Source organism: Falco rusticolus, chromosome 7 (genome assembly GCF_015220075.1).
Source record: "Falco rusticolus isolate bFalRus1 chromosome 7, bFalRus1.pri, whole genome shotgun sequence".
In the NCBI taxonomy this organism is placed as follows: Eukaryota; Metazoa; Chordata; class Aves; order Falconiformes; family Falconidae; genus Falco; species Falco rusticolus.
This window is the reverse complement of record NC_051193.1, coordinates 69686415-69699327: the sequence shown is the minus strand read 5'-3', so window position 1 is coordinate 69699327 and position 12913 is coordinate 69686415.

Below are 12913 nucleotides of genomic sequence, written 5' to 3'. Positions count from 1 at the left end.
ATGGGGTTTTCCCATTCTGTGCTGAGATGAAGTCTTCGTCAATACCCTCTTTATCAGAATCTCGGTGCCTCAGCCCTCACACTGAACACTCATTACCTTCCACCCATGGCTGGCAGCACGGAAGGGCTGCAATCACCTCAGGACAAAGAGATTATTTTCAGAGCTCTGCGTTGTCTGCTTGGCATCAGTTTTCTATAATACCTGGTATTGGCATGACGTATAAAGCACGTATATAAGGGGACTACTTGCTGCACTGTATTCAGACTCTCATCTTATTTATATCTTTGCTGTAGGAGGTTTATAGCCACGTCTGGTGACTGACCAGCATGGCCGTAGCCTTTTTTTTTTTTTTTTTTTCCGTCCAGTGCAGTCACTGGTAATGCAAATGCTATGGGCAGCAGCAGTTCGTTGATCATGAACATAAAAGAAAAATGGGTATTTGGGAAAGAAAGACCGTTAAAATCTGTATTTTTGTATTCATTAGAAAATAGAGACTGTCGGTGACCTATGTTTAAGATGACATAATACTGGTTGGGTAGGGGTGGCCATGTGATACAGAACCTATCTTGTCATGGTTTCCCATAATTCAGGAAAGGGAATTTTCTTGTCGATGGTGATTCCCCACAAAGCTATTTTCCAGCAGCCTTACGTATCCGTGACTGCGTGTGTATACCTGCACGTGTGCTGCTCCCCTGCATCCTCAAGCAGAAGCGATGCTTGACACAAAAGAGCAAAGCACCATCCCAGAATGACAGCATGGCAGCAGAGGGGACAGCGTGGGCACAGAGGCTCTGGCCCAGCAGATAAGCCTCTACCTTAACCAGGAGTCCTGCATGCGGCTTAGTATGAATGGCAAATACAGCTGCTGATGATGCCAACTACATCAGCACACAGCTCCGTGCAGGATCAGGCCTGCACCTTCCTTTAGTGTCTGTTACCTTTGATCATGTTCCCACAAGACCAGAAATTTCAGATACCTTCCTTATTAACAAAACTTTCTGGCACATATTTTCTCATTCTGTCTTGAATACTACAGAGTGAAAATGATTGGGATGTCTGGTTTTCTTTTGGTGAATTACATAACCACTTGTTCTTGAAAAAGATTGTGTTAGTGGGAAATTCTAATGATAAAAACAATAATAACAATAGTAGCGCTGGTGGGACCTATTGAGAACGTTAGCAAAATATTTCTGAGATTAAAAACTAAATCTGGTTCCAACTCTAAAGAGTCTTGCAGTGACAGAGCCCAAAGCTGAAACTGTGTTTTCTTGCCAAGGATTTGTATTCCCAGAAGCTGAACGTACCACTGGTCCTCCTGACCCAATATTGATCAGTTCTGTTTTTATTCTTGGTATGTGTTGTTGGCATTGTTTACAACTATAGACCATGATAGAGTCAATACTAATTGAAGTGAGAGCATGTATTCTCCCTGCGTTCAGCTCTGGCGCAAATTACCATTCCTTGATTGCGAACGGGAAGGATGAAGAATGTTTTTCAAGTTCTTGAAAGGGAAGTATAAATAGAAGAACTCAAAAAGCCTCCATTTCCTTGTTTTAATTCTTGATTTCCTTACTTTGTCTGATAATGAGAAAATAGATTTAGTCTGTCGGTAGGAATGACAAAACTAAAACAAAATAGCGTGTGCATTTTTAAAGCAACAGCACGCTTTACGGAAAACACAGACACCCCCAAGGAGCTGATGCATTAAAATAACATGAGGACACAGGAATGTGTGGGGTACTGAACGAGGGGCTATTAACACATGATTGTTTCCTCTTTCTCTCGTTTATTGTATTGGCTAGGGAAAATGCTGAGTTTCAAGTTTTCTTTATTCTCAGAAGACTTTGGTAACTATAATTTTGGGAATTTTCAGATGAGCAGTAACAGATTATACACGTACAAACCAGTTCTGGAAACGTCTGTGTTTCTGGTGGTCCTCGGAGACCCTCTGGCAAAACCTGGAGGTGGAGTATTCAGTCCCAGCAATGGGATGTAGAGCTACAGCCTACGCCTCTTCCACCTTTGCTACCTGCATTCTCTCCTGTCATCAAAGAACAAGTTTTGTCACTGCTCGATATGTGAAGTCACGGTGTGGGAGAAGAACGGGTTAGTGGCAGATGTCACTGATGTGTCAGCAGATGAAGCACCCTCAGCACTGGCAGCTCCTAAGCTTTTCGAAAGCTTCCTCTCAATGTCCTCACGACTCCCCCCAGGATGTTTTTCAGCTGTGTGTGCTGTGCTGTACCTGGAGGCTAAGCAAGCACTGACGTGCCACCTCCTGAGGGAGCTGGAAAGGCTTTTTGTGGATCTTCCATCAAGCTCCACACTCAGCAGCTCAGAGAACTGTTAATTAGGTATAGGTCATCTAATCCTTTGAGCAACCGCACTGCAACGCTTGCATAGCTATGAAAACATTTTGAAGCAAATAAATATATTTAATATTTTCCTTGCTGCTACTCATCTGAGAATATGAAGAAAAATTCCCAGTAGTGAAAGCTGATTATAGATTAGCCAACTTGATAGAAATTTCTTCACATGGGACTTTTGAAATGAGACTAGGAAAAGACAGTGGGGAACAATTCCATAGGAGAAAGGAATGACAGTGTTATGTCGTTATTAATTAGTGTGATTGTAACTCGAGTTCTGAAATGTGGATATTTACTTTTATTTTTAAGAGCCTAGATGTAGATTTCATAGTTATATGTTAGGAAAGCATTACTGACTACTTAATTAGGTTTTCATTGGATTAATGGGGGTTTTGCTAGTGAATTTAGCTCATGCATAATTAACTTATACTGGTATCCCCACAGCCTGATTCATGGCTGAATTTCAAAAACATGGTTTCATTTGGTACCATAGCTTTTATGAAGCGTCTTTTACCTTCACGACCGCTGCAGTGATGGATTTGCTAAAAATAGCTTGTGAACTATATATCAGTCTTTGCTGAGTCAACAAGACTAGCGGAAGACTCTCAGCCCAAGAGAATTACACTCAGTAGACGGTGCAGGACAAAGAAATTTATTTTATTTTAACTAACATAAATCTGCCTCATTGTCCAGCAGTTCTTTTTTTCTTGCCTTTGACTGCATAGAGGAAAAAGCATCCTGTTTTAAATAGGCAGTTGTTATTCCTGCCCAGCATAGCATCCTCTAACTGTGGGTTAATTATTCTAACTGTGCTTATTCCCATAGAATTATTAATACGATGTAAGGGCTCAGTGAGATTCTTCTCATTATCCTTCCTAACCAAGAGCAAAATGATCTACCGAGAGCTAAGGCAGCGTGTGGAGAACAGTGTGGGGCTGGAAGGTTAAGGGTGTGTCCTGCTGGTCCTCTGAGGATGCATGTGACAATCTCCCGGTGACGTGCACCACGGCAGTGCTGAGTGACACCCAGTATTTGCAAGCTGGAAGCTTTCCTGAAACAAAAGCCTGAGGTGAGCTGATGGGAAGAGTCAGAGCTCCTCACAGCACCAAGAGGAGGCTTTGCTGTCCCAAAGCCACCTTCGTAACAGATGTAAAGCTGCCTGGCTCCACCAAAAATGCTTTCGTCCTTATGCCCAAGATTCTTCATTTTCACTTAAATCCAAAAGCAGATTGCGAGCTTTAGATGGGTTTCCTGGCAGACCACAAAATCGATGGAATAATTTTTTTCCTAATTAAACAGAAAAGCAAAAAGTTGACCTTAATGTTTTTTCTCAAATAGAAATGTCTCATTGTGTCTTTGAGTTTTAAAATATTAACAGCTAGCACCATACTGGTAAAATAGGAACGTCTTTAGCAAATCTTACAAAGAGAACACATTCAAATAATCTGGCATGCTTGTTTTAGAAAATGCCAAAAGAAAGTAGCACTGTTTTTACAGATACTGTCTTCTAAAGTATTTGGCTTAAACTGATATGAATTCATAAATGTGTTCTAGTTATTCGTTTGTGTTTTTTTCTAATAAATACTGGTTTTCTTTTGCCTAGCTCCAAAAAAGGAAACATGTAAGAAACACCAACAGTTACATTGCTTAGGAAAAAAAACCAAACCAAAACAAAAGGTATAAAAATAGGAATTTATGTAAGTGTAGACAGCACATCTCAAGGAACGTTAAACGGCTATAAATTATCTTTTTTTTCTTTTTTTTTTTTTTTTTTTTTTTGTCCATATGTGCATTTGTGCTATAAGCTATTCTGCATAATGCTTCTCTCTTATCTGGAGATTGGAGACATCAAGCAGACAGTAAATTTAAGACTGGTTCATAATTTGAAACATTATATTACCCCAGAGACATCTAGTATGAGGCTTAGGTACACACAGGGAAAGAAGCCAAGACCTGTGTGTAGAGGATGTGCACCTACAGCCATCATGATTTGTCCTCTGCATGTGCACTGGGGAGAAGAGTTGGGAACTGCACGGCTTGTAGATCTTGGCACCATGATTCTGATTTGGAGGCTGAAAAAAGGGGTATTTACAGGATCCTTAGCCAGCCAGGGTGAAGGGCTGTAGCAGCAGCAAGGTGGGCTTCCCGGGGTAGGCGGTGCGGTGGATGTCACCAGTGGCCGTGGTGACAGCAGTGTGCTGGCAGAAACAGCAGCCACGCTGCTCAGAAGCACAAAGTGCTCTTGCCCGGTTTTGGGGAAAGGCACTTGTGCCAAACTGGAATCGTCGTAAACAACTGCTGCTAAGTGGAGCTGCCTGACCTCCGAGGAGAACCCGTTGGCTTGCTGGGAAAGTGCCTCTGCAGGTCAGCTGGGGTAGGTGGAGGTGGCTGCAGGACCTAGAGACAGCCCAAATGTGAGAGGATGGCAGGTTTGTCAGAAACCACTCAATCCAGTTAGTATTATGTCTGAACTCGTACTTTTCTGAGCAAAGCTGATTTATCTAGCTATAGTAAGTTCTTGAAATTCAACATGAATTTAGATCATAGTCATAGTATTCTCACAGTCATAGTATTTATTCTAATAAGCAACTTTTAATGTTAAAACCACATTTTCTAAGTTACTTCAGTTGTATATTAAGTTCTTCAAAGAAGTAATTAACAGGGGCAAAAATAACACAAATACCAGGAAAAAAAAAAGGGGGGGGGGGAGGGGGAAACCCTGAAGGTTGCAGTGAAAAGGAACCTGGATTACATCACATCAGTTTATTTTGTCACGCGATGTGTATGAGACTTCATGGTGGCTGGATCTCGAGTTCATTCAAGCTCTGAGACAATTCTTCTGAATCCTGCTTATGGATTTACCTCATTGCGGTAAATGTGTCCTTTCCAACCCAGCCAAACTACTGGATGCTTAGCGAGCTTTTTTTTGACTTCCCCAAAACCATAACACTTCCCCATACTGTGGAGTGGGTCAGGGTTGCTTATGTTCGTAATAAAGATGTGAGAGGTTGAGCACAGATTATAAGTTTTCCTCTGGACATATAGAGGAGCAAGGTGGAGCAATACAGAAGAATGAACTTGGGAAAAAGATAAAAAAAAAAAGAAGGGAATGGATGGGAAAGACTAGTGTAATGGAGGCAGAAGGAAAAGGAAGAAGAGTTTAATGTTTCCCATTGGATGGCCTTGTACAACATAACATTTAGTTCTTTTCTTTGTTCAATTCAATACTTAAATACATATGATTGAACCAGTAGAATGAGAGTTGATGGTGTACTGCAGGACATTGTTTGAATTTTAGTGGCCAAGTATGTCCTGATGGCAAAAAAGAGAAATACATATAATTCAGTGCAGGGTTTATTAGCTTTAATTCCTTGTTTTAGTTGCAGACATGTGGAATCATGTCAGAATATAATGTTTTTGAAATGTAATATTTTTCATATGAGTAATATAGCTTAGAATAAAAACTGAGCGCACAGGAGCAACATTAATAAAAACTGAGAATTTAATTCATTCCATACTGCTTCCTGAAACACATAAATCACTTTGTAACCAAGATGAAAATTGTGCAAAGAGCTAGCTAATTAATGATGATTTTGAATTCTAGGGTTGAGAAGATTCATAGGTATCACTGCAGTAATGAAAGAAACTTGTGCAGTTGTTCTTCCTGGTCTTAATGAACAGAAAAAAAGAAAACCGTGAATATAGCAAAGGACGAAGGAATATTGATTGTAGTTACGGGGAGGAGAAGAAAGTAGTAGCATCAACTAAAAGTGTAAGTAGCTTGGTGTGCTGGTTTTGGCTGGGGTAGAACTCATTTTCTTCATGGTAACAGCATGGGGCCACGTGTTGGATTTGTGACCAGCGCTGGTCCCCAGGGTGCTGCGGTGCCTGCTGAGCAGGGTGACACAGCGCCAGGGGCTGCTCTGCCCCTCCCCCCTCCCCACCGGCGAGCAGGCTGGGGGGCACCAGGAGCTGGGAGGGGGCACAGCCGGGACAGCCGCCCCCGCTGAGCCCAGGGGTGTCCCACACCCTGTGGCCTCACGCTCAGCACATACAGCGGGGGGAGGAGAGGGAAGGGGGATGCTCGGGGCGATGGCGTTGGTCTTCCCCAGTCCCCATCACATGTGCTGGAGCCCTGCTGCCCTGGGGATGGCTGAGCACCCCCTGCCATGGGCAGCGGGGAAGGAATTCCGGGTCTGGCTTTGCTTGTGTGTGTGGTTTTTGCTTTCCCTGTGAAACTTTTTCTCAACCCACAAGATTTCTCTCCCCGCTCCCACGAGGGCAGAGTGAGCAAGCGGCTGGGTGGGCCTGAGCTGCCCACCAGCTTAACTCACCACAGATGGTAACAGTTAACAGGAGGAGCAAGCCTAGTCCTTCTGGGAGCAGGTATGCTGAGTGTAAAGCACCTGAAAAGCTTTACTCTAATGTAAGCTCCTGGGAGAAACTGGGGAAGAATCAGTACTGCTCGGGACATGAAGCTGGATACTGCAGAGATTAAAGAAGTGATGTGGAAGAACGCGATGCTAGAGCAGCAAGTGAAAGGTCTGATCATCGAGAGAACGTGCAGGTGGAAATGGTTTATTGTACTTTGGGGAAGTGATTGCTTGCAAAGAAATCAAAAGGTAAAGCATGATTTATTTACTTATTTATTTGTTGGGGTTTTTTTTTTTGGGGGGGGGGGCGGACGGACGGACGGCGCGACAGTAATTGAGTTGTATTCTGATGTACTTGGAGGCTGCCCAAAAGCGAGCCGTAGCCTGCGGAACTTGCCGCTATAAATGCTCAAGGAGAGGAGCAGACCGACTGAAGGATGAGTTGGACCTGCTGGTGAAACGTGTCATACACTTGCTGGTGCCAACGTGCAGCACGGTGTGGTGGCTGTCACCAGGCAGCATCGCGGGTGCTGGTGGTACCCTGCGGTTGGTGCCAGTCCCAGGAACAGAGCCTGGCTAGGGCATGAGGAGGTGGCCAGCAGGATGAGTTTGGGGATGAGGGGCTCATCAGGCTAGGGGCTGGGAGAGCCTGCTTCGTTCAGCATTATAGATGCCTGTGGCTTGTATGTGTATGTATTTATATTGGGAAGAAGATGACACAATTAAACAAAAAAGTCGTTACAAAGAAAACTTAGCATAAAGCAGCTGTTAATAAATCCAGGGTGGATGAAAGCTCAGTGTTTGACCTTTTGTTTTGAGCTCTGAGTCTGATGATTCCCAGCCCAAGAGCTTGGGCCAGCTGGGAGAGGAGGCTGAGAGGGTTCTGCTGGCTCTGTCCCCAAAGAAAAACGGGATTTTTTTTCTCTTCTGTAAAGCCTGGCTAAACAGACCAGAATCGCCACCTAGTGAGGATAATCTCTCAGCTCACTCCTTTCAGACAAGCCTGCTGTAAATACAGTTGGGACAATCACCTCTGCAATATTTTGCTGTGTTTCTTTGAGTGAAAATGCTACATTACACTTTGCAAGAACAAACCAAGTGTTGAAGCAAAACTGAATTTGTTGAGGTGACAGGAAAGTGGGCATTTTCCAGAAAATATGTATCCAGGTGTCGGAATTGCTACCACCTCTCGCTGCAATCATTAAGGTTCTGGCTTTAATGCCTTTGGAGGGTATTTACAGGGGTCTTGAGTGAAGGGTGAGACTAACACCTGCGCTGGGCACCTTATGCCTCCTGCACAGGTAGTGCTTCACGGGGTCTCCGAGTTCTTGGTCCTGGCCTCTCTGAATGAATTGCTAAAAATAAATAGACTGCATAATTGGCTAAAAACCCAAAGAAGCATTCAGATGTGGTTTCACTTGTGATATGTCTGTAATGAATTAAAATGAATGCAAATGAAAGAAAAGAGAATCCTACACGAACCAAGTAAGCCCCCCCTCCCCCCTTTTTTTTTATTTTTTGGCGAAAGCTTCCAGTTAAATCCATTTTGCAGGTTCCTTTGGCTTGACCTGAGTGACTGAACAGGCATTTGTAGTCTGCAAAACTTTTCATAGCTACCAATTTATTCTTGAAGTTTATACCTTTCTATTGTTTCTACCCCGATGCCCTTTGTGGTTTCCTTCCCGTTACAGTAAAGAAATAAATGGAAAGTTAAGCTTTAAAAAAAATGATGCATAGGAAGTCACTGTTAAGATTTTATTAAAAAATAATGACATTTAAAACATACCATATTTTGGATCCTTTTCCCCACCCCTTTTCCTACATTTAGGTATTTAAAATTCACATTGTTGAAACTCTTTGTGCAGTGATAAACATAAAACACAAGAAAAGGTAAAGGAAAATAATAAACAATAACCTCCAGACACAAGAGCTGTGGCTGTCAACTAACCACAGGAAAAAATTCTGAAGAAATCATGAGTAGAACAGTGAGACAGGAAAAAACTTTCTTTGAGAAAAACAGAACTGTTATTTCCCTTTACTTCCTTTGGTAGAGATGGAGTTGTGATGCTTACTGCTGATAAATTTTGCTATATCTTTTTGAAAGTGCGTATGCCAGGCTCATGAAAAGTAAAATGTTGGCTCTACTAGTGATGTAATAGGGATCAAAAAAACCTTCAGGACTGAATTTTTCCTTTCCAAAAGGAGCTAAATTTAAGCTGGTAAATGCTACTGCCTACATTTATTTCCTGCTTTCCACAAAAATAATCAGCCTCTAAGTGTGAACCCTGAGTGATGAAATGCACTACTCAAAGAGAACATGGGGATATACAACAGCCGCAAATCTCAATGTGAGGCTGAACGTTGAATCATGGCAATGCCTTCAGAATATGTTGTAGTATCTTACTACTTCAGTTATATTATGAGGTCCCATAGTGGCACGTGGAGTGGATTGAGCCACTGCATTGTGCACCATCAGCTGTGCAGCTGGGGCTGGGGGGGGAAGACTTGCACTGATCACATCAAAACAGGTGTCCATGAAGTTACAACCTGTATTTCACCCGCTTCTGGCCCTAGCTCTGTAGCAACTGTCAGTGCAGAATTGTTTCCCTGTACAACATTTCAGTATGAAGCTCTTTCTTGGGTTGGTTACACTGCACAGAACCTGTAGTAGTTTCACAAATGCCGGCTGAGCTGGCAGACAGCCACGTGTGCTCATTCCCTGCATGCCAGGGCAGCAGTCATCTGAAGTTTGACCTTTTCTGGGTTTTTTGGCTGTGCTGCATTCTGAGAAAGTGCAGAATCTGTACTTTACTGAGGATTACTCGTTGTGTGGCGCTCCATGAGGATAAGCAAAGAAAAAGGGTGAAGCCATGTGTTTATTCCCTCATTCTGAGAATACAATGAATTTCAGGAATTACTTCACAGATCTTTGGCATGGTAAGATTTTCTCTTGCCCTCTAAGAATTAGGGCTTTTCACCTTTCTTCCTATTCAGCAGTCCTTGGATCTCCTAAGGTGAAAAGATACCCCAGTAGGTGAGTTGCCATAAGGCAGCCCGCTTTGTGAGACCCTGGAGATGTCATATGTGAGACCTGGCACCTCAAACTGGGATACTAGTAGGAGCAGCGGGGCATCAAGGGAAGGAGAGGACAACAGTGGGAAGAGCTGTGTCCTGAGCCCACTGGCTGCCCACTCTCATGCTCAGTACCATCCGCAGAGAGTCTGGATGGACTGCAGAAAGCTGAAGTGGAAGGGACCATAAGAGCTCTGGAGCCAGGAAGGTGACCTAACGTGGGTGCCATACTGCTTTGGCTCTGTTTTCCATCTGTCATCTAGTGGTCCATTCCAGGGAACACGAGGGGAGGACGCATTGTCACTGGAGTTGTCTCTTCCAACCCTACCTTCTTCCTTTGCATCCACTGGAGTGGAGCCACTAATCTCTGCAGCTTCCCCAGAAGACACAATCTCCCTGGTCATGCCGCCTCAGTCTCACCCGTTATTCCTTTTTCCAGAATAAGGAATTCTGCTTAAGCTGTGTTTATGGGATGAACTGCATGGAAGGTCCCTTCCAGCCCAAACCATTCTGTGATTCTACACAGGGTCAGAAAAATAGCCGTTACTTTGCACAGCTGTTGTTAAAAGGGAGGAACAGTTTGAACAGTGAGAAATGACAGGTAAGGTTCAGTTGGGATGAGGTAAAGCACAAGTCTGGAGATATGAGGACCGGTTCTTGGGAGAAGTTTGTGAAAGTTGTTGTTTATGATAAATGAACTCCAGTATCTCACCTGAAGGGCAACGTGCCCCAGCCAGATCTGAAAAGCCATAGAGAAACTGAAAAAGCACGAGCTGCACCCCTGTCTTGTGTACTTTATCTTCAAGTGTAATGAAGTTAAAACTAAATGTGTTGTTTATACATCTATATGTGTATGGATGTATACACATATAGATGGATATGATATGTACAGCATCTGGGTGTCCTTTTACCCTATCTGCCACCCCCTCAATTATTCATCCAGCAAAAGATCTTGACTTTACTAAGTAAACAAAACTATGGAAAAGCAAAGAATCTTTTGTTCCTAGTATTGAATCTTTAACCAAGTAGTTGCTATAGCAATAACATTTCTCAAAATACTAAATTTAAAGTAACAGCTCCTGAGAGCTACCTCAGCTCTTGTAAGAACATTTTTTTCTTTCCAATTTCTCCCACAAGCCATTTAAAGAAGCTGGGAGTCTGTATTCCCATCACCAAAATACTCAAAGTTAATTTTAAAAAACAGAGAAAAAAAAAAGGAATGACTTATTTTCCCACCTTTTTTTTTTCTTTTTTTTTCCTGGCAGATATTTCACACCTCCCATTGTTTTAGCATTCCCATTCCACATCAGTGATGTGATTACTATGTATGTGTGTGCTCTGATGCTCAGTGAGATGCTATGGCACACGTGCTCTAGCTGTGCTGTACGCAGGCTGCAGGTGACATGCTCTGCTGCCTGTGCCGCTGGCTTGGCACAGCCGAGGATCCGTCAGGCTTGGGCAGTATCCTTGTCATTCGCCTGGATCAGGCTTTTTACATGTCATTTGACACAACATTTTCTTTACTGGTTTCTGTTTAGTAGTTGTTGTTCTGTTTGGTTGGTTTGGTTTTTTTCCCCAAAGCCGCAATCCAGAATGGATTTTATGCCTTACGAGATTTAGGTGAAATAGTTTTAATTCACAGCTGAGGAGCCAAAATCTCCCCGTGTCAGCTTAGGCTAGCAATTTATTGGTAAGGCAGCTTGTGGTGCAGCAATAGAAGAAAAAGCTACAAAACATGCACAAAGTGTTTTGCTCTCTTGCCCCTTATCAGTGCCAGAGCATCACTTATCAGATGCTGCCTTAGGTCCGCACTGTTGGAGGTGCTGCCGGTGCTGCAGAGCAGGCAGCCTGGGGCAGGGGCAAGCTGCATTTTGCAGGGTGCTGAGCACCGCAAGGAGCTGCCATCTCACACGGGAGGAAAACCTGGGCAATAGATAACACTGATCTGGGGGTGCAGCAGCTGCCCCAGCCCTGGCTGAGCTCAGAGCCACGCTTTGCCTTCCCTCCCCGCAGCCTTGCTCCGGGCCAGCAGGTCTCTGCCACTGTGGTCGCGCTGGTCCCAAGCGCCCCGATACTCCCACCTGCGTTACCTTTCTGTTGTGTGGAGGTGGGGAGCACATGAGCAGTTTGCTCCTTTGCCACCTGAGAAAATGGAGAACAAGGCCAATAGTGCTGCTGATAAAACTGGTAAGTAATATGGCAAGTGGCACATGGCTAAGCTACAGCCCAACACCCCCTTCTCTACTGGCATTACGTTCAGCGGGATGCTGCTGAAGACTGTCACTATGCTTATCAGAATTATTTTAGTAGCGTCATTCTCCGTCAATGGAAACAGGAAGTGGAATGTATCAATCTCATTTTTCAAATTCACACTTCACTTTTCTCAGTGGCTCTGATGTTGGCTGTGTTAGAGATTCCCCTCCACCCCCCCAAAAAAAAAAAAAAAGAAATAAAAAAAAGAAAAAAAGGTATGCAAGAGTCTCTGTTAGCATGCAACCATGTAAGACGGGACTGACCCTGCTGACATTAACAAAGCAAAACCGTTGTGTAGCTACATCAGAAAAGAATAATGATCTGCATCGTGAATGTGTGATGCAGGTCGTGGCTAAGATTCTAAGAAGAACAGATTAAATGAAGTCTGAAATTTCACCAGCTAGGTCACTGAGGTTCACTGAAAAGTTCCCAACTTAGGAAGCTGGGCTGTATCTTTGCTGGACTTTTGGCAGACGGATTCTGCTTTAAGTGGATTATTGACATATAAATTCACCTCTGCTGTTATTATGCTGACAGCAACATCATTTTGGCACTGACATTTCATACCCTGTGGATATTAACTAAACGACCATCACAGCCCTTTTAATTATCCATATTCTTATTTTATAGATTGGGAAGTGAGATAGAAACTACAGTGACTCACTGAGTCCATACACTAATGATTTTAGGCATTGCCTGTGAGGAAAATGGAATTTGAATGCACCCATTTCTTCTTGCCATTAAACAGAACAGGTTTTACACAATCTAAATGCCTGTAAGGAATGTCCTTGCTTTGGGAAGAGTTCCTGTAAATTTGCACTTGTTTGTTGCCTGCAGAGCCATCGGGAG